This window comes from Balaenoptera borealis (assembly GCF_965194805.1).
Source record: "Balaenoptera borealis genome assembly, chromosome: X".
Taxonomy (NCBI): Eukaryota; Metazoa; Chordata; class Mammalia; order Artiodactyla; family Balaenopteridae; genus Balaenoptera; species Balaenoptera borealis.
The window spans coordinates 124,650,811-124,673,865 of NC_138881.1; the positions used below are offsets into that span (position 1 = coordinate 124,650,811).

Sequence of the window (23,055 nt, forward strand, 5' to 3'; positions counted from 1 at the left end):
TGTATATTCACAACCATCACCATGATTATCACAATAAATTTTTATAACAGTTTCAAAACCCCCAAAAGAAACCCCATAGCCATTAGCAATCACTCTCTGTTTCCCCTTAATTCTCCCTAGCCCTAGGCAACTACTAATCTGCTTTCTGTCTCCATAGATTTGCCTCCTCTAGACCTTTCATATAAATAGAATCATATATTGTAATATGGAGTCGTTTGTGTGACTGGATTCTCTCACTTAAGGTAATGTTTCCAAGGCTCGCCCATGTATTAACATGGACTAGTACTTTGTTCTTTCTTTAATTTTTTTAAATTAATAGACTTTTATTTTTAGAAGTTTTAGTTTTACAGACAGTGAACAGATATTACAGAGTTCCCACATACTCCCCTCTTCCCACTCCTCTGACCATAGTTTTTCCCACCAACATCTTGCATTGGTGTGGTTCGTTTGTTACAAGTGATGAACCAATATTGAAACATTATTATTAACTAAAGTTCATAATTTACATTAGGGTTCACTCTTTGTGTTGTACAGTTCTGTGGGTTTTGACAAATGCGTAATGTCATGTATCCGCCATTGCATATAGAATAATTTTGATGAATAGTTGGAGCACAGGGGATTTTTGGTGCAGTGCAGTCCTTCTCTCCCCCAGAACCTCTAGCAAACCACTGCTTCCATGGCTTTATCTTTTCCAGAATGTCATGTAGTTGGAATCATACAGTATGTAGCCTTTTCAGATTGTCTTCTCTTAGTAATATGCATTTGAGTTTCCTCCATGTCTTGTCAAGGTTTGATAGTTCATTTCTTTTTAGCACTGAATAATATTCCTTTGTCTGGATGGACAACAGTTTATTTATCCATACACTAACCAAAAGACATTTTGCTTGCTTCCAAGTTTTGGCAATTATGAATAAAGCTGCTATACATGTCTGTATAGAGGTTTTTGTGTGGACATAAGTTTTCAACATGTTTGGGTAAATACCAAGGAGCATGATTGCTGGATCATATAGTAAGAGTATGCTTGGTTTTGCAAGAAAGTGCCAAACTGTCCTCCAAATTGGCTGTACCATTTTGTATTCCCATCAGTGATGAACAAGAGTTCTAGTTGCTCTCCAGCCTTCCTAACATTTGGTGTTGTCAGTTGTTTAGATTTTAGCCATCCTAGTAGTGCATGGTAATATTTCATTATTGTTTTAATTTGTAATTCCTTAATTATATTTGATGTGGAGCATCTTTTCATATGCTTATTTGCTATCCATATGTCTTTTTTTGTGAAGTGACCAGATCCTTTGCCCATTTTTAAATTGATTGTTTTGTTTTCTTACTGTTGAGTTTTAAGGATTCTTTATATATTTTAGGTACAAGTCCTTTATCCTACATATTTTGCAAATGTTTCTCCCAATCTGTGATTTCTCTTTTCATTCTTTTAACAGTGCCCTTCACAAAGCATAATTAAAAAAAAATAAAGTATAATTCTTTTTTTACAGCTAAATAATATTCCATTGTATGGATATACCAGATTTTCTTTATGCATTTACTAGTTGGTGGACACTTGGGTTGTTCCCTTTTGGCTATTATAAATAGTGCTACTATGAATATTTGGGTACAAAATTTTGTTTGGACATAACATTTTTCATTTCTCTTGGATAGATATCTAGGAGTGGAATTGCTGGATCATATGGCTACTCTATGTTTAGCTTTTTGAGGAACTGCCAAACTGTTTTCCATAGAAACCGCCTGACTTCTCCAAAGCAACTGCACCACTTTACATTCCCACTAGTAATGTAGGAGGGGTTCCATTTTCTCCATATCCTCACCAACACTTGTTATTGTCAGTCTTTTTGATTACAGCCATAGTAGTGGGTATGAAGTAGTATCTCTTTGTGTTTTGATTTGCATTTCCCTAATGACTCGATGCTGAGCATATTTTCATGTGCTTCTTGGCCATTTGCATACCTTCTTTTCCTCTTCACTTTGATATTCTCTTCCATGAGAATTTCACTGATTCCACTGATACCTTCATACAGGTGATTTTCAAATATTAACTTCCACATCTGAGCTTTCTCCTGAGATTGTCTCGGATTCCCATCTGCTTACTAGAGATTAATGTCCCGATTGCATCTGAGAATTAGTATATCCCAACTGAAACTCATCAGCTTTCCTCCCAAGCTATTTATTCTTTCTGTGTTTCTAATTCTGTTATTTATACCATTATTCTTCTAATCACCCAAACTTGAAACTTGGCATCATATCTGGATGTAAGAGAAATGGGATAGGGAAGAGTCGATTCATTACCAAGTTCTATGTTGCTTTCATAATGTTTTGCATCTGTTTTCTCTTTATTCTCTCCTTCTTGATCTCTAACCTCTTTTGACTTTCTCAGTCTCTTATTCTCCTGGTTCTCTTACGTCTGATTATTTTATCTCAGGTTATTTTTACCTTAAATGACCTTAATTTTTACCTTAAATGTTATTTTTACCTTAAATGATCTGCCTGTTTCTTGACCATCTTCTGTGATCATTATAAATCTTCTGCCTTGGTTATTTTTATGTACTCCCAAGATGTGAACTATCGTTTATACACTTATAACTCCCAAATATATATTTCTATCTCTGAAATACCTTGACAACTTCAGACACGTGTATCCAACCATCTGCAGGACATCTCTGTTTCACGGACTTCTCAAACTCAGAACAGTAATCCTTTGGTATCCACGGGGGATTGGTTCCTGCACTCCCGTGGATACCAAAATCTGAGGATGCTGAAGTAACTTATATAAAATGACACAGTATTTGCGTATAACCTACGCACATCCTCCTGTGTACTTTAAGTAATCTCTAGATTACTTATAATACCTAATACACTGTAAACGCTATGTAAATATTTGTAAATACAATGTAAATGCTATGTAAATGTTTACCGAAGCATGGAAAATTCAAGTTTTGCTTTGGGGAACTTTCTGAAATTTATTTTTCAAATATTGTTGATACGTACTTTGTTGAATCCGTGGATGTGGAACCTGTGGCTCTGCCAGCTGTATGGTTAAACTGAATTAGTCCCATCCCAGCTGCCCCCAAACTTGCTCTGCCTCTCAGTCGATGGCAATGCCATTCATCTGGGGTCCTTAGGATAGAAATCTGGCCATCATTCCTTTTCTCTCCCTCTCCCCAAAAGCCACACATTTACCAAATCTATTCTATCAGAAAATTGCCCTGAATCCGCTGTTTGTACCCCCATGCTGCTTCTTCGTTCTAGCTTTTATCAGCTCTCACGTAGACGGTTTCAGTGACCTGTAATCTGGTCTCTCACCGCGCTCCACAACCCCTTCCACCAACGCGAAGTTATTTTCCAAACTGAAAATTTAGTCATGACCACTTCACTGCAAAGAACAAACAGAAACAAGAACACCAATAGTAACAACAAAATAAAAACGTGAAAACATTTAGAGTTGCCCTGGTGGCTCCACACTCTCCTGAAGCAGATAGCTCAAGCTCCTCAGCCTGGCATACTCATGTGCTTCCTGCCTACTTCGTTAGCTTCATTTCTCATGATGCCCCACCTCCATCTTATCTCAGGCTCCAGCAATATTCTTCTGGGATGTTTAACAAGTTCCCTCTGCTCAGACTCTTCTTCCTGCCTTGTCTGCCTTCTTCATCCTTCAAAAGCCCTGTCTGGGTGTCCCCTCTTCTGGAGAGCCTTTTCTGAGGCTTCCAGCTCTGGGTTTCTTCTGGACTTCATACAATGTCATATTGCAACTCTTTTGTTTATATGTCTGTCTTCCCCACTAGGCTGTGAGCTCTGCAGGGACAGATTTTGGTTGATTTTCCAGCTATGGAGTAGATGCTCAGTAAATATTTATTGAATGAGTGATTGAGAAGGTCCATGGGCCGAATGTGATCCTGGAAGTCTAACTTCATATGTCGAGTGTGCAATAACATGATAGCACAGGTCTCATCTTTTATTTTCTCTTAGTCAAAGAGCTCAAACCTTGCAATTTCTTGGAGGTAGGCATGATCACCTGGCTGGTATCCAGAGGGAATGCTTGATAAGAACCTGCTTCAGTGAAAGTGGACTTATGCTTTCCGGGGGTCTGTACATAAAGGAAATGCTTCTGTCTCCTCTTTGCCTGGCTCTTGGCATAACTTCTGATAGCTCCCCCATGCTAGGAGTTACTTCTGAGCCAGTGAGAGATCAGATTGCATTAAGGGATTGGGCATTATATCACATGCTGTCATTGCTAGATGCCTGCAGAGTTTTGGGTTCTAAGAAGCAATTGTTGACTGGAATTTCCCCGTAGAGGATGAACAACTATATGGGAGCGAGTGGGAGATTAGAACAGGTCCAAGACTCTTTAGTCCAAGGATTTTAGTGAGTTTGTGACCCCCTCTGGGCCTGCAGGATACAAGCCCTCAAGAACAGCAGTGTAATTTGGTAGAGAATAGCCCAGAGCTGCTCTAGGATCAAATTCTTCAAGTCCAGCAAATCAATTTGGTTTCCCTGGGCTTTGTGGGACTGAACTTTAAGACTGTTGCCTCTGGCAGTGACGTCGCCAGAAATATCTCAGGGGACCCAGTACTCATCTGAGTAGACAAGCTTCAGGAAGTCCTGGATAAGCCTCAGGAAGTCAGGTTGTTGAGCCCAGTGTAACCTGCTGCATCAGGCTCCACACCCTTTCCCATGGAAACCTGAGCGCAGGTCAGGCAGAGGTCAGTAGGGAGAAGGATTGGGGCTCAGTGACCTTTCTTCAGCGGTGCTCAGCTGTGACTCCTGTGTCCCTGGAGGGTTAGCACTGCCCCTGCCAGAGCAGGTTCTCTGTATGTTATGCTTTCCCGGGCTGCACCTCCAATCTCAGTTAGGCCAGCGCCCTTCCCTCTGGGCTGAGTGACTTTACCCTGACACCTTGGTGAGCCTAATGGAAACTACAGCTTAGTAGACTTTGGTTTTATGGAATGAAATTGTTATTTCTTGTCCAGAGAGACTAAGCAAAAGCTAAAATTGCAGAAATATTTTTGCAATATTGTGTAACAGTTTACAAAAATCTAACTGATTGGTTCAACCTTCACATAACCCAGTACCTGGCACTTAGTGGACATTCACATGTTTGGCGTATGAATGAAACTGGGGATTTATTATCCTATTTTATGGATGTGGGAGCTGAGGCCCAAGCAGGTGAACTGAGTTTCCTAAAATCCAAATCTCCAGTTAGTCAGTGTAGAGCCTCGCTTGAAATCAAGCTCATTTCAGGTTGACATTTACTGAGCACCTGTCACATGACAGGCATTTGCCAGTGATGGGTAAACATGGTCCTTGGTTTTGAGGAGCTTTTAGGCTTGCCAGGGAGTCAGACACATAGGAAATAATTTCAACACAATGTGCTAAGTGCTATGATAGAGAACTCTGTGCAGTGTGATGGGGGTTACAGAGGAGGCACGGCTAATCCACTCTGATGAGGTCACGAAAGACTTCTTGAAGAATTGACACCTCAGTTCAGTTTTGAAGGTTCACTAGAGGTTGGCCAAAGGTAGAAAGAACGTTATAGGCTGAGAGATCAGTTTCAATGGGGGACAGAGGTGTGAGCCAGCATGGTATGTTTCTGAGATCACTGGAATGTTCATTGCTGAGGGTAAAGTGGCAGGAATGGTGACTAGAGAGGTAGGCAGGAATCAGATCATTGAGGGTGTCAACTTTGCCTCTCACGCCATTACTTCCCAACTTTGCTGACTCATTCAAATCACCTGGGGAACTTAAAAAATATAAAGATGTCCCATCTACATTCCCAGTGATCTTCTTGATCAGCTGGGTTTGACAGTCCCTTCTGGAGGCAACAGGAAGCCATTGGCAGGTTGGTAGCAGGGGAAGGACGTAGATCGTCATATTGGATCCCTCTGGTGGTGATCTACCTGGAGGCGGGCGGATTTGAGAGGGCTGCTACTGGAAGCACAGAGACCATTAGGAGTCTGTTGAATTTGTCGAAGTGAAATTTCATGGTGAATGGAATAGGGCAGTAGCAGTGGGGATAGAGAGGAAGAGGCAGATCAAAAGAGATTTCAGAGTCTTGGAATCCTTATGATGTTGGGGCAAGGGTGCTGGCGAGGGAGAAGGAAGTGTCTAGTATAATTCTCCAGGTTTCTGGCATGGCTGCCTGGGCAGAGTGTGCTATTTCTGACCAAGATCAGGAGTGGAGGGCGGAGAGACAATGAGGAGCAGTTGATCAGTTCAGCTTGGAACCTGCTGGATTTGAGGTGCTGTGAGACATCCAAATGGGAGGGCCGCTACTGTGTCCTGGAACTCAGGGCTAGAAGCGGATCAGGGCCCCTCTGTATGGGGGATTTAAAGCCACGTGAGTAGCAGAGATCTCTCAGGGAGACTGCGTGGAGAGTACACCTTCAATTATTCTACCCCTTTCTGCCTTCAAGGGTTGTTCTCATGGGGAAGCAGAAGCTTTTTTTTTTTTTTTTTTAACTGTTTCAGCAAGCCAGGGCAGAGTAATGAAAATGGCATAAAAGGTGGATTTAGGGAAGCTGAGTTGAAGCCCTGCCCCTGCCACTTCGCCACTCTGTGCAGAATTGAGTCTCTCTCAGCCTCTAGGTTTTCACCTATAAGACAAGAGTCGTAGGGACTTCCCTGATGGTCCAGTGGTTAAGACTCCACGCTCCCAACTCAGGGGGCCCAGGTTCGATCCCTGGTTGGGGAACTGGATCCCGCATGCCACAACGAAGATCCCGCACGCCGCAATGAAGACCCAGCGCAGCCAAAAAAATAAATGAATAAATATTTTTTTAAAAAAACACAAAAACCAAACAAAAAAACCCAAAACACTGCTATGCATCACATAGTTTAAAAAAAAAAGATAAAAGTCGTAGGAATGTCTGCCTCACAGGATTATTGAGAAGGTCCACTGAGAACATGTATGTGAAAAATGCCATGTAGAGAACCATAGAAAACATTAGTCCCCCCCCCGCAAGATATTTGGACCAATGTGTAGGAATTACAGGGAGGCAGATTTTGGCCCAATGTAAGGAAAGGCGGTCTAATGCCTTGAGCCTTTGGATGATGGGAAGAGCTTTGGGAGGTGGGAAGCTCTGAGGCTCTGGAGGTCTTTAAAGAGAAGCTGGGTTGCTAGGGCTTCCGTTGAGAGTTTTGTCGCCAGGGGTGCTGTTGCTCAGGTAGTGTTTGAGTTACGAATATACTTCTTTACCCTTCCTCTGAAAACTTTTACACGACTTAGATTGTTTTCTAATCGTAAGAGTAACACAGGTACACATGGTTGTTTCTTTTTCTTTAAAATCTCTTAAAGCCCTGGGTGTTTTGGCTCCTAAGTGGAGTCTTGGTTTATATACCCCTAGTAACCAGGTAAACTGCTTCAGGTCTTATCGCATGGGGCATTTATAGACATTTTTATTCTAATGCTCTTTAATGAGGGTTTGGTGGACGCTGAAGTGTGTCTGTGTAGTGTCATTGGGCCTCCCTAACGTAGACAGGGCGGGCGAGGGGCGGAGGGCGGAGGGGGGAGGGGTGGGCATTCTGATGTCGAGACAATTCCGAATTATACGTTCCTTTAAAATGATTGATCTTTATTACTTGCAAGCAGAAATGATATTATAAACAGCAAGCAAAACATTGCCAAGTAGAGGTCTTGATGGAGTATGCTCCAATGAATAGGTAAAGATCATTTGAAATCAGCACACTAATTATTTATATGCAAATGAATGTTGTCAGAGAGCTTGGAAACAAGTTGTTCTCTGAACTGGGTTAAACATCCCCTAAGAGCTCATGTTTATACTCTTAATTTACTCAGAAACCCATTGTTGCTGTTTTTTTTAATAGATAGAGGAAAGGTAAAATATGCCAACCCATGATTAAATTATCACAAATTTAGCAATAGTTTGACTTGAATTATAGTTTTATGTATTTATTTTATTGCCAGTCACTAGTGTAACACACATTTGCTAATGAGGCCGAATTTTCTTGCCAGCTTTCTCTACACAGAGATTATTTCTCTAAATGAAAGGTCTCCACCCAAGCCGTTTGATGAGGAGTTATCTTTCTGATAGTTTAGTTGACTTCCTGGCTCTTTTAAAAACATCACCAAAACAATTGTCCCAAATAATAGTAATTTCACACCTAGCAAATATTCTAGCTAGGAAAATGCTACTATAAACCATATAGAGGTGAACAATTTTAAAAAGCCAAGAATGTAAGAAAATGCATTCAGTCCTAATTGTGGGTGGATCCTAATTTCATCTTTTCATTCGGCAGGGCCTTCATGATCTTTGCAAGGCCCTGGGTCAGCTTTCGATTACCCTTTTTCGTTGCACTGTAGCTATGCCAAGGGGTGGTGGAGAGAAGCTTCTAGTTGATCTTTTGAAAAAGCGAGTGTTCAAATAACCCTTGCCTCCGCCACCTCACTCCCTGCCCGCAGTGCTCATCCACGGGGACTGCTGGGCCAAGAGAGAGGGAGGACTCTGTCTGTGGTGGCCTGGACTTCAAATCCTGAGATGACAGGGCCAGGCGGGGCAGCAGGAGGGGTGGAGGATTGAAGAATGGAATATGGTGGGATGGAAGTTGGGAGAAAGAGAGAAAATCTATGAACAAGCCAAAGTGGGGAGCCAAGGAGTATTAGGTCACAAGCCAAACCACAAGAAGATGGGTCAGAGTTAGGGGTAACAGATACGAGGAACAGTGGAGCATAGTTCAAGTCTAAGCCAGTCAAACCCTGCTTGGGCCATGGTGACCCAGCAAGGTGTTAAGCTTTGGTCTGACCACAGATGGAGGCTGAGCAGCTCAATAGCCAGGCTGTTCTGTAAGAGCCTTAGAGTTTACGTTCACTCACCCCTCATAGCCCTCATAGATACCCCTCTATTCCAGTAAATTACTGCACATGACACACTGCCTGGACACTTTCTCGCAGGCTGGCTTTAGGGGGTGATGGAGTGTGCTGGCAAGAGGCCCGCCGGGAGAGGACAAAGCTCAGGTCTTAGCCAGTCCTCTGCCACTAATTGGCCAGGAAACCTTAGGCAAGTCATCTAATCTTTCAGAGCCTCAGTTTCCCTGTATATAAAGTGAGGCTCAAGGAGGTAGAGACGTACAGTTCACCCATCACTTCTGAGTTCTAAAGCACGGAAAACAATTCTGTGGCCTTTGGCATTCAGCTTGTTTGACTTGAGGGAAAGAAACACACCCTCAGCACTACATCTGAGCTGAACCTCTGGAAACCCCAAGAGTCAAAATCGAACTCTATATAGTCAAATCCTTTCCCCAGCTTGTTTGCCAGAGCCAGGAGTGTTGAAGAAAGTCTGTGTTCTGTTGGGCTATTTAGCATTTGTGGAAATAGCACAAAGCAAGCTGCACAGAGTTCTGCAGATGCAATAGCTTATGTATTGTGTTACAGCAGAGGGCCGCTGTGTTCCAGGGACTCTGATGGGGCTGATAGCCCCCTAGTGACGCAAACACCACCAGCAGGCTGGAGCCCTTTAGTCCTTTGCCAGAATCACACATGGCTCCTTTGCTGAGGGCTGGGGTTAGATTGAGGGCCTTTTCTGAACGGCCCACCCTGTCGGTCCCACCCTCGTGAGACAAAAGACATGAGGGCTGCCAGTGGACTTTAAAATGTAAATTTAAAAATAGCCCTTAATTACAAAGAATAGCTTTAGTTATACCTTACTGCAGGCAGACCACACATTTCTGAATGGTTTTACAAACGAGCGAATGGTGAGTAGTTGATGAGCACCGGTGAGTTCTTCACTGGCATGCTGTCCCGCACCTAAATTGTAATACTGAAGCACCGCAGTTTTCAGCCAAATCACAAGCAAAACACATTAACACAATTTGTTTCCCTTTTAATTGCACTACAAAGAGGAGTCCATCTTTTGCCTTTTTTGACATCTCATCTTAAAAGCAAAAAGACTTGAGCTAAATCTATGTCTATACCCAGTAAAGCTTGTTTTCATTTTCTTACCCAGCCAGCTAAGATTTATACATTAATTATTCAACTGATGCATCTTAAACATCCTAGTTAAAACACACACTGCTGGCCAGGCACTGTTCACCCCCCAGCACACTTTTGCTTGCCTGCAAGGAATGAATACTTGAACTGTAAATGGGTAAACTCAGACTTTCCATATGGCGAGGTCAACAGAACTCATGGTGAACATACAAAGGATAGAAAACTAATTATTACTGAGGTTCAGGTAAGCGATTTCTTAGGCATTTTAGCTGTCATGCTGTGGAATAATTGTAAACCCACCAGGAAGGAATTGCAAAACACAACCTACTTATCCCTTCCCCCGTGGCTATATCGAATCTTTTTTTTTTTTCTGTTCTGTAGTTTGTGCCAACCCTCTATTTAATCATTAAAAGGAACGTTATTTTAAGTATTGCTTCCTCAATAACAGTGTTTGACTGAAATCATACAGAATGGTGACTTTGCCCAGAGCGCGACTTCCACATGCTGGCGTGATTTGAGGCAATCAGAGCTATTAGTAATGGAATACAGAGTTCCGTGACAATTTTATTTAAAGTTTTGTTTAAGTTAATATTACATCTGACTAATGTAACCATCTGTATCCAGCCAGTCCCATCAGTGACGACATAAAATCGTTAAACACCATGTCACAGGCATCAAGTGCTTTGGCTTTGGTATAATTTTATGAGCATGCCTTCTTGTACTACTTTATTACTATCTTTGAGACATCAGTAACAGCAGCAAATATTCCAGGCATACCACAGAACCCAAGCTAGGTGGGTGTCCTAGCTTTGCGACTAAATTCTTGCTGCTTCTAGGTCTTGGCATGTGCTATTACCTTGTCCAGGAATGTCCTTCAAGTGTTGGTTTAAAGGCCTTCTCGAGAGGTCCCCCCTCTTCCCTCTGGTATTTTTGATCACTGTACCCATTTGTTTCCTTCATAATATTTATCACAACTTAAAATGATAACTATATATTTTTTCTTGTTAATTGTCTCTACTGCGAGACTACAAGCTAGATGAGAGCAGAGACCATGTCTGTTTTTATTCACCCATATATCCCCTTGCCTAGCAAAGTAAGTAGGGACTCTGGATATTTGGGGGAGGGGACTCTAAACATTTTAATGAATAAACGAGACAATGTGGCAAAATTACAAGGAGGCAGGGACCCCGTATGCTGAGGACTTCCAGAACAATCTCGTGGTTGCGTTCGATCCTGCGGAGACCTGTAGGACTTTACAACAGCATACTCACGGACATACTGGACATTTCCACCTGACGATCCACAGGCATTTCACAGTCAACGTTCCAACCTTTAACTCATCAGCTTGCCTCTCAAATCTCTTTTTCCTTCTCAGCGTCATAGCTTGGATAATGGCACTGTCCTGCGTGTCATCACCCAAGTAAAATACTTGGCATTCATTCTCCCTCTCTCTCCTCAACCCCAGCACCCAGTCCTGTGAGTGTATCCTCCTGAATGCCACTTGGACCTGTGCTGTCCTTTCCACCTCCATTGACATGACTTTGGTTCGGGTCCTCTCTATCGCTTATTTAGACTCCTGCAAATGCTTCCTGATGGGCTGGCTGCCTCCCTGGTCTTATACCCTAAAGACCACCTCCCTCCCTGCAAAGACTCAAACACTATCTTCTGTCCCTCCTTCCAGAAGTCAGTAAGGACTGGCAATGTGCAGAAGTAGCTGGAGCCTTACTAAGAGATAGTCAAAGATTGCAGATATATGATATCTTCAAGATTAATTTCCTTTTTGTTTTTCTGCTGTGGTTCCAACAGAATAAGCTATTAAAATGCTTTGAGCTTCTGAACGAAAGCACAGAACTGTGCCAGCAGAACACCATAAAGGTTTCCTTTATTTTCTGCTAGCATCTATCTGTGATGGATGATATGACCGTGAATCTTCACTTAAATATGGAATCCTGAAATAATCACAAAATCCCAGAGTGTCAGAGCTGGACAAAGGCCATCTGGGTCCTATGTCTTGAGGCTCAGAGAAGGGAAGGGCCTTATTTAAGGTCACAAAGTGAGTTAACTGCAGAATTAGGACTCAAACCCAGCTCTCTGTATTCCTCAAGTGAGCATTTGGCAGCTCTGTGATCCACTCCCCGGACCAGTGTACTGTGCTGTAACTTCTTTCATCTGAACTTTTTTTTTTTTTTTTTTTTGCTTCTCTTGTGCCTGAGTGCTAATCGGTGAGATTAGGAAGAAAGTCTGATCTGATCTTAATAAAGTGACTTATGCTTCAGTGATCATTTCCAAAGGGAGCACTTGGGAGCACTAGACGTTTCTAGGAGCTGCCCTGGGTGCCTCCATGTGTATCTGTCAATGGGTCCCAAGTAAACAGGGCTCTGGGCTGCCCATCCCCATTTCATACTCCATATGAAGTTTTGTTTTCATGTGTTTTATACGGGCTACCACTACCATTGGATTGAAGTGACTTCGCGTTGAAAAAGTTTTGAAAACTGTGCCTCAGGAATGCATTGGTGGTTTGCTCCCCCATTTGCATATTCCAATTAAACAATATTTCTGTGGTTTTGTGTTTATTTTTGTTTTTACCTGTCTCTTTACAATGATAAAGGACAGGAAAAACTCCAGGCTTGCTCATGTGGGTGCGGTAATGTGAATATAGATTGTCTGTAACTTTTTGGTGGACCAGTGCCTGAGGCTGGGGTTTTATGATTTCTTGACTACGTGTTAGTGTGGATGGGTCAGGTCTACCTAAAGTGTCCTGCCCTCCCTCTCAGGCCAGGGAGTACGTGGGACTGCTTGGTAGAAGATGTGTTGTCTTTAAGAATCTAGTATTTTGTTTCCAGCTTACTTGAATTCCACATCTTCAGTCTTTGACACCGACCACTGGTAAGCAAAGTGGAAGGTCGGACTTCTGAGAGCCAGACATTATGGTGGCATAGTAAAACACTACGTGACCATCCATGGAAGGGGGCGGTTGATATTGAAAATTGATGACATGTGTCACTGTGACAGGTCCCAGGAGATGGCCTCCCAGTTTCTGGCATGGGAGGGGATGGTGGGAAGGATGTAGGGGCTTTGGAGGAGGGACAAATGGTATGTCTCACTTAACTGTTTTCCTTTGGTGCTCAGAGATGTTGACATACTCTTGATACTTCTTGACATGGTGAAGGGCAAGGCCACCCCTAACTTTGGTGGGCCTGGGGCAAGGGCGCAAAATACAGGCTCACTGCAAACTCCCCCTTCTCTCCAACCTCTTGGCTCTGTCTCTTACCCTGAGGGGCCCTCCACACAGGCCTATAGACACCAACCTTACTCCTCAAAGTGTGGACCCCAGCCCAGAGCATCAGCATTACCCAAGCACTCATTGGAACTGTCAACTCTCAGGGCCTACTCTAGGCCTACTTAACCAAGGGGTGGACTTTAATAAGATCCCAGATGATTCACAAGCACATTAAAGTTTGAGAAGTACTGTTGTAGCCCACATGGTCAAGCTTCATCACATCACCGGGTAGAAGGGTAACAGCTGCTCAGTGGCCACCCCTCGTTCACCTCTCAGGCCTAGGGTTGTGTCCATCTGTGGTTTGGTCCATCCTCAGGAAAGCAAAACTAGGGAAGAGGATTGCCAGGCCATGAACACAGGCTTGGGGCACATGGGCAGGGAATTTCAAGGTCTTGGGTTGTTTGAGAGTGGCATAGAGGAGGGAAGCATAGACGTTGGGTGGGCAAGTCCCCTTGGCCCCATAGATTCCTTGCTCTATGGGCAGTGGTGAGGCTGGAGTGGGGCCAGCGCAAGGCCCTGTAAAGTGTGAGGCCTCGGGCAGGGACCTTGTTGCCCCAGTGTAAGAGCGATGCTGTTGAAGGTTTTCCTAAATGCCCATGTGGATGGGGGTAGGGTGGGAGTGGTTCATGAGTCCTCAGGGTACTAAGCCGCTGCCGTGCCTTGCTGGCTCTTTGTGGTGTGGGGGAGTAGTAGTGGTGGGGCCATTATTGCTTTAAAAGGGAATCAAAGCGAACTGTTCCAAGCACACTCTTGAGTAGCTAGGGAGACACATCTGTTGACTTCTGTGTCGAAGGTATACGGTGGAGGTGCTGCCTCTAGTGCCTAATGACAATTCAATTAGACCAGCTGTCGGCCTCCAGTGGGAGCCAGTTGGATGTGGGTGTAAAGGGCTTTGAACAGCTGCCTCCACACCTAGGATACAGGCAGTTTCCTCAGTGAATTAAGAGCAGTAGCTGGTGTGGTTGGGGTGAGGTGGCCAGTGGAGGGATGAGGATGCCATTCTGTATCCACTGCCACCTAGGTGATGCCACGGTTGTGGAACAGAAGCAGGTCTGAAGTGAAGTCCATTAAATTGCTATCACACCTCAGCTTCTTCATCTGTAAAATGGGTCTAACAGTCCTTTCCCTGCCTGCCTTGCAGAGATGTTGGGTGGCTCTAGTGAGATAATGAACGCGGAAGTGATCTTTTGTCTGTCAAGTGGAGTCCACATGAAAAAAATGATGGTCATCCTACCATTTGCTGTCTTTCCTTTGTGAGTGTGCTTTCCATTGCATATGAGTTTTAGATTTAAGTTGTGCTCCCCTTAGCAATGCACAAGGCTCCGTGTAAAGCCATCTTTGCCCCTCTGCCCAATGTCTTCCAGCCCCTTCCAGTGGTGAAGATGCCCTCCTGTGGTTCTCGTCTTTGGAGTTCCACAGGCGGGGGAGGAGGGTTTTGTATTGGCAAACATTTCTGAAAAGACAAATAATTGCCTCTGGAAAGAGAATTCTTTTCCCTTCCAAAAATTCATATTTACTGGTTTAAATTGATGTGACTTTATTTTTTGGCTAGCGCTGTACAGTATTCCACTGAGCAGTAATTACTCCTTTGCTGTTGCAGGAGTTTGCCGAGAGAAGGGAACTAAATCTAAAAGAGTGAATCCATCTGGTACGTATGTTGGAGCTCTCTCTGAGGCCACTGACACTGAAATGTTAATGCTAGATTTTTATCTACTGGTATCATTTAGACATTGATATAATGGGAGCTAATGCCCTGGATTGCTGAATCAAAGGCTGAATTCCATTCCCTTACATGGCACTGGATGCCCTGCACAGTGGATTGATGACGTTGGCAGAGCGCAGTGGTGAAATAGACCTTGCATTCCAGACCTGCCATCTGATTGTCAGACTCTAGTTGCCCCGGCCCCGATCACGGGTAGGTGCTAAAGGTCGCAGCCAGAAGACTCAGTGACGTCCAATGCCTGAAGCATTAAGGACTGACCTTGGCAGGCCAGTAGTAATCCAGCCCACCCCCGCCGCTGCCCAGTAGATAACATCTGGAAGTAGTCTGATGACTCAAGTACTAAGTGCCCCTGGGAAGAGCCCCTGAGGCCCGTGGGCGCTAATTAGTCTGCAGTCACCCTTTTTACATTAGGGTGTGGGTGAAGCTGGGACAAGCTCCAGGAACCCACTGAAGGCTGTCCTGCTTGATTGGGGCTCTGACATCCAGCCTAGGCTTTGCTAGGCCTTTTTCTGGGGTGCTGGGCTCTGTCTCGCTACCTGGCTGCCAGCTAGGGTCCAGTTCAAGTAAACTCTTGTGGGAACACGGTGCTTCTACCTGCCTGATGACTACTACTGCCACTGCTGCCCAGCCTTTCCTAACCAGACTGCCATCTGAAATAGCCAGCTTGCATTTGTCGTAGTTTTTTGATCTTTGTAACTTGGAGGGCCGGTCAGCCCCCTTGGGGACAGCTCGGTGGCTCTCCAAGTTCTGCCTCCATTTGACCTGTGCTCGTTCTCCTTTTCCTGCTCTCCTGGCATTGAAATCTTTGGAGTCCCCACTATTGCTATGAAAGTTTTGCTGCAGAATATGGGCAATAGTCTATCTTATCCCATAGTCTGGTTATACATCCATGGGACACTCTGGACACCCCCCAGTTCACTTGGGGTGAGCCCACTCACAGTTCTTGCCTCCTGTCTCCAGGAAGCATTAACCGAAGAAGCCACAAGGGGATCTGCCAGCCTCCTATGAGATAAAATGCTATGCGATACCAAACAGCTAACTGTCCAGATTTATTAGCAAAATCTGGCTGCCCTAGCTTTTTGACAATTTTCTCTTTCCTCTGTGGTCCAGCGTGAAATAGACTCTCCAGGGTGAATTGTCATTGGGAGGAATTTGAAACTGCCGTATGTCACTGGTGCATGGCTGAAGAGAAGCCAACAAAAGGATTACCACCATTTCCCCCCGAAAAAACTATTAGGGAAGGTTATTGATTATTTTCCAAATACCTTCCACCTTCATCAGAGGACATTATGATCATTAAAGAGGTACTGTCATGTATCTTTTTAAAAATAGTTTTCTCTTTTTTGTTTTCTTAATAGTGACTGTGCCCAAGTCCCTCTTTACAGCCCAAAGGTGATGTTTTTTCTTTGCCCATAGAATTTCTGGCAAATGGACTCGAATTGCTATTGCTTCTGTCAGCTGGTGCCTGGGTTTACGTCAAGGTCTTTAGGAAGGCCAGACAAGTTCAATTACACAAATCGTTGTTGACTGCTACCAACACGCTGCCCCTCTCTCCTATACTTCTTTCTCTACCCCTGCCTCCCGCCGCTTTCCATATAGGCTTGGAGGTGTCATTTTTCTTTCAGAACTCCAGGTTTTTGGTTAAAAATTACGCTACATGTACATGTTACCAAACTTTTTGGTGACGTCTGAAATCGAGTGGCATTTGATCTATACAGTAACCAGATCTCCATCCTATGTAGATTATCCACAGCATATCTACTTTAAAAGTCCTTAACGACATGTATTGTGCTTAAGCCCTCAAACCAATTCATGGGGGTAAGAGGGAACCGTTGTAGCATTTCTGCCTTGTGCATGTAGTGAATGTTGGTGTTTGGTCTTTTAGTTGACTCCTGGACTATCCTTCGCTGTTGTCATGGACCACCTGGACTTCTGGGCCACTCTTTTGTGCTGAGGGGAGAGGGGAAGTTTTGTTTCCTCTTGTTCTGCATCTGTTTCAACACCATGAGCATCAGAGATCTATTAATTAAGAGAACTATGGCTCTGTTCTCCTGCCAGACTTCTGATTTCTCAGTGCCCAGGTGAGAAACAGAATCCTATCTGGAGTAGTCATTTGCTGCAAGCTCAGAACACATGGAGGGCCCAGGAATATACACTGCACCTTTTTTTTTTTTTTGGAGTTGAAAGGCTTCCTCCTGTCTTCTGGCCACACTGAAGTAGTATTTTGAGAAGTGAGGTTTTCCTTTTTTTTTTTCTCTTGAGATCTGAGGTCACTGTTTGTTTGTTAGTTTGTTTGTTTAGGCTCTTTAGCTCATATATGGGGTATGTAAGCCTTGATATCGGCTGTTCTGAAGCATCATGTGGAGTAGTATGCTTCAGTTGGTACATTTGTTACTTTAAGAAATCAGCGAATGGTTTGTGGTGCCTTTTAAGATTTGTTTAACACGTATTAATCGAGTACCTCTTATGGGCTACGTGCTATGCTGGGTGCCAGGAATGCACAGATGAGAAGGGCACAGTCCCTACTCTCAGGTTGTCTCATAGTCTAGTGGGAGAGAAAGACATACATCAACAAATGGCTGTAGCACTCTGAGTGGGGTAGAAAATTCCTGGTCAAGGCACTGGCATGAGCAGAGGTTGACAGCAGAGAAATACATGGGTTGTTCGCCGAGCCACAAGTAATCTAGCATAGTGGAATGAGGTGTGGATGTTGGCAGGAAGCTACTGGAGAAAAGACTGGAAGGTAGATTTGGGTCAGATTTTGAAGAGTTGAGATTTTTAGCGTTCAGAACACGTTAGAATCCCCTGAACTCAAGATGTTGGATCAAAGTAACAAGTTTGTCGACATTCTTAGAACTTTTGTTTAGTTTAGCAGGAGGTGGAAGAGAAAGCTATTAACGCTGAAAAACTGGTCCTAAGCCCTAGGGACCATGTGAGTCAGAGGTTAGAGCATCCAGTATGGCTTGGAGCTACAGCTCTGCATCAGTCAGAGATGTATGTGATGTATCTTTAGTTTAGGGAGGGGAGAGAAGATTTGGTCTTGGAAGAAGGATTGGGAAGGAAGGATAGTAGAGCTGGATACTTTTGCACCTACTCCCCAGTCAGAAATTTATAGTTTGATTTCATTATCATCTTGAAATATTGTCATGTCCCAGAACATATGGAAGTCCATACTTAAAGGTCAGTGTGAACATCTCACATCCAATTCAGGTATAAAGGACCAATTTGGTTCATTTATGTGATTCCAGTTCACAAGCAGCCATGACATGATCAAATGACTAGGCTTGCAAGAGCAGCCAAAGATGGAGCCATTTAGGAATGCATTGGGCATGATAGGAGCTGTTGTTGACAGTACACCCTGATCCAGGCATATATAACTTACTCTCTGGTCCAAAGCTACAAGTACTATCCCTGTTCCCAACACACCATCTTCCAAATGGGTGCCATGTTATAACAGGCAGTATGGTTGGATTGATGTGGCAGTACACATAGAAACACAGCTTTCACTAGAGGTTTCTCTCTCCTGATGTTTTGGATGAGTTGGATATTTTGGGTGAGTCTCCTGACTCTTCTGGATGATGAAATGGGCTTCACCATGAGCCATCATTCATCTTGCTTCATCTCTGTGTTACTTTGCTGTGAGATGCACAGGTCTTTCCTAGGCTGCGCTGCCTTATTCACTATTGGAGTGTAAGAGGTATTGCTCCTTTACAGAAGCACAGTACAAATTCCTCTAAACATGAGCAGGGAAACTCTCTGAGGAAGTAATATCTCTAGGACGAGGTATCAGGGTCCACTTGGGCAGGTGTCCTATTGTGACAGAGATGCTCCTAGGGAGCGCTTTTCCCCTCAGTCCTTGGAGAAACGTGTACTTTCATGATGATTTTATAATACAATCTCCAAGTCCTTCTGACGACTTATTCTAAGTATCCCTGATTACTTAGAATCAAAACTCTTCATTCATCCATATCTACTGTTTTTATCATTGCTTCTTTTGGAATTATGATCCTGGGCGTAAAAGTCCTACAAAATATCTAGAGTCAGTGTTCAATCTAGAGGGACCTGTCTTAAGGGTCTCATGGTAATTGAGTTTCTCTGTTAAAAACAATGTAGGCTAGACCCTGTTTTCTTCGTTAGGAATTCTAAGCACTGGACAGGAAATTCACATACAACCCTGCTGCTACCAGTATCTTGTTCCTTGTACTGGATCCCCACTCGAATATGCATATATAGAATGGTTTAAAATTATTGTTATCAAGGTAATAGTACAAATATTTTTTTCAAAAAATCAGGCTTGTAACAACACAGACAACAAAAACAATCAGGCCAGCACTGCTCCCTCTTAAGCCTGCTCCTTTGGAGCAACCACTTTTTAACCGTTTTAGTTATTGCCTGTGGTATTTACCTTCATATTTTATATGTTTTTACTGTGATTACTTGATTCATTATTTTAGATGTTGTTTGTTGACTTCCTGTAATGGTAGATGAGAATCTAGTTGCCTCATAGTCATGCTTGGCTAGTTTATGCTGCAAACAAACCACTCCTAATTACTGGTGGCTTTATACAACAAAAGTTTATTTCTTGCTCCTGCTACATGTTCACCCTAGGTGGTTAGGGAACCTCTGGCTTACGCTGGTCCTCTAGGCTGATGGAGTCTCCATCACAACACCTGATTCCATGATCTCTGCAAATAACAGGGTGACTACATACCGGCTCTCAAAGCTTCTGCCCAGTTATGTCACAAGTCGGTTTCCCTCATGTTTTATTGATTGAAGGAAACCATAGGGCCACAGTTAATTTTAAAGAAGGCCAGAAAGGGCAGTCCTACCACATGCCTGGAAGGAGATGCCCTGGAATATTTGTGAACAGCCCTAACGACTGCTCCAGAATCCCTCCATCTTCCCTCCCCTATTGCCCTAATATAAGTAAATTGCATATTTCTTCAAAATCGGTATTCAATGTTTATATTATTATAGCTTTGTAAATATTGTCCACTGGTAAGCCAATGCATTAAGCTTACCTGTCCTTTTTTAAATAATATTTTATTTTCCCTAGGGTCAATAATTGCTTAATTTTTATTTGCCTAGTTTTCTTTGTATTTATTCCTTAGTTTCTCTACAACATCCATCAGATTTGTCAAATGGTTCTCAGTATTATTTTCTAAATACTAAAAACTATCAGATAATATATCAATTTTAATGTTTCCTGGAGTGTTCCAGCCTCCTGCTTCAGTCTGGGCTAGTTGCTCTCTAGGCTTGCTGCACAGGTATCATCCTAGGACTTTCTGTCACCAGTTTCATGTGTTTGAGTCCTCGTTTTCTGGGTCCAGAGTCTCCCTCTGTTTTGGTTTACTCACTTGTTTTGTTGAGGCACATGCTCTAGTAGATTCCTAAGTAAAGGCGTATGGGAAGTGTATTAGTCAGCTTTTTACTGACTAATGGTTATGCTGTGGTGGTAAATTATTCTAAAACCTCAATGGTTTACACAACAAGTTCTTTCTTACTCATGTCTTCTGTTCTTCATGGGTCAGCCGCAGCTCTCTCTTGGTATTTTTCATTCTTGGACCCAGGCTGAGGAAGAAGCCCCTTTCTGGGAAAAGCAGTTCTCACAGCAGAAGAAGAAGAGCACTGACAAAACCAGTGATGACTCTCAGTGCTGCTGCTCAGAATTGGCATGTGTCACTTCTGTTCACATTTCATTGGCCAAAGCAAATCTTATGGCCAAGCCAGGTGTCAATGAGCATGGAAATATAATTCTCCTAAAGGCAAAATTATATAATTCATCATATGAAGTAGATAGTTTAGCTACATATAAAATTATAGGTTGATTTTTTCCCCCAGAATTTTGAAGACATTGTCTCCTAGTTTTCAATGTTGTTATTTAAAAGTCTGCTGCCAGTCTGTCTCCTAATCTTCTGTATAGGATTTTTTTTTTTTCTTATACAGCTCTAGAAGCTTTTAGGATTTTCTTTTAACCCATATTATTCAGAAATTTTATGATGATGTGAGTTGGTGTAGATCTTTATGCATTCATCTTTTCTGGCCCTTCCTTTTGCCCTTTCAATGTGGAAATTCATGTCCTTAGTATCTGAGAAATTTTCCTGTATTATTACTTTAATAATTTTCTCCCCTCTTTCTTCTTTCTGAAATTTCAATTATTTGGATGTTAGACCTCCGTGATTATTCCTCTACTTTTCTTATCTTTTTCTCTCTTGGTCTTTATTATGTTCTACTTTTGGAGAGATTTCCCTATTTTAATCTTCCTACTCTTTTTTTCATTTTGATTATCATATGTTCAATATCCATCAATGCCTTGTTTTCTATCTCTTTCTCATAGCGTCCTTTCATGCTTTATATATATATATATATGAAATACATAAAAATACACATTTGTATATATAAATATATATAAATACATATAAACTTTTCTTCCATTCTCTCATTTTAGAGGCTCTCCTCAAATGTCTTGTGATCCTTGGCTGTCAATTCATATTTAAGAGTTGAGCCCTCAAAAGCTGAGTGGAAGTGTTGGATGGAAAGGCAGAGCTTGCCAACTAGTGGCTTCACTGTAGAGTGATTGGGCAGCGACTGCCTTTTTGTGGGAGGACATCCAAATGTCAGTATACAGGGGAATTTCCTCTAGTGACCTTTACTTATTCAAGGATAGAATCCTTTAGCCTGCCTGCACGTATTTTGGGATTGGGGGTAGGCTGGCTGGGTTCCTGCCATTCCATATATAGACTTTCACTTAATCCCTCCATTTTCTGTCATGTGCCCCATCCCACCCTCTACTATACCCAGTGTTCCTAGTGCCCCGAGTGTGTCTGATCCAGTGTCTTCAGAGACTACAGCTTTTGTTTCCCGGGCACAAAAAGGGTGGATGGAACAGTTGCCTGGCTAGCTGCATGGGATGAAGGAAATGTGGGAACCTACTCCTCCACGTACATATTTTCAATTCCTGTTTTCCTGTATCTTACCCCTAACGTCTGTGGTACCTGGTATTTTTAAGTCCTAAGGCTTCCCAGAATTCTCTTGGGGCTAACTGGCTCACTTTTCTTTGGCATTTCCTTCACTCTTCTAAACTGATACACACTCCTCCACTGACTTCCCATCTTCAAAAAATGTGTTGACAGTTCTCATCCACTAAGGTCTCCTTTCCTGTTTTCTTAGTTTGTGTGGACTTGTACACCTCTCTCTCTTCTCTTTTCTCTCTCTCTCATTGTTTTGTTTTAATTTCTTTACTGTTGTTTTAATGGGGCTTCGAGAGAGAGAGAGAGAGATAATCATATGTGGTCAATCTGCCATGTTTAACGAGAAGTCAAGCTGTGGTTAAAATGTAGTTTTCTTTACCTCATGCTGAACTAAACATGGCCTTAAAATATACCCTTGATCTTCTAAATAAAAATAGCATTATACTTGGATAGGTGACATGCTTTCACTGCCAGATTTCAAAGACAAACTTGAATTTTGATGGGAATTAAAATGTATTTAGCACTTTCTGACACTGAACATGGTAAATAAGTAAACAAATGAATCGATAAATAAAAAGGAAAGTTGCTATAATGTATAGTCTCAGTTTAACACTTCAGATCCCCTTTTTACCCTTATCTCCCCTGCTCTGGGCCCCTGGAAATGGACTTCTATGGACTGTATCACCCAGGCTTCCTTGACCTTTGGCTTCCAGTGGATTTGGCCAATGGGAAGTATCAGTGGGGGAGGGAGGAGGATTAGAGAGTTGGGAGGAAAGAGAGGTCTGGATATTTATTTCTCCAGCTCCCTCTCTGCCAGGTCACATTTGGCAATGATGGTGTTCCTCTATTTTGTGCCACACCTTCTGTTGGGTTGTCCCTTTCCAACAACCTCAGTTTTTACCAGATTCTGTTCTCCTTCCCGCTTCAGGACTAGGATGGTAACAGCTTTTCCCTGCTGCTGGTTCGGGCCTGCTGCACAATCCCTTGGTCCCCTTTGCCCTGCCCACACCTTCAGTTATACTTTTTGAATGTGTCCTCTGATTGCTGCCAGGACCCTGGCTGACACAAATGCTATAGTAGACCTATCTTGTCATAGTCCAGGTACTTGTGGACAAAGTACTTCACTTGATGGGTC

The 23,055-nt window shown here is 43.0% G+C and overlaps 1 protein-coding gene across 1 annotated transcript in view; it reads left to right on the top strand.

Annotated features, from left to right (window-relative positions):
* Positions 1-14,506: 14,506 nt before the first annotated feature.
* LOC309620099 (uncharacterized protein) overlaps positions 14,507-23,055 on the top strand; it is a 79,313-nt gene continuing 70,764 nt past the window's right edge. Inside the window, exon 1 of the mRNA XM_082376194.1 lies at positions 14,507-14,874. The gene's annotated coding sequence lies outside the window, so the exon portion shown is untranslated. The remainder of the gene's footprint in view (positions 14,875-23,055) is intronic.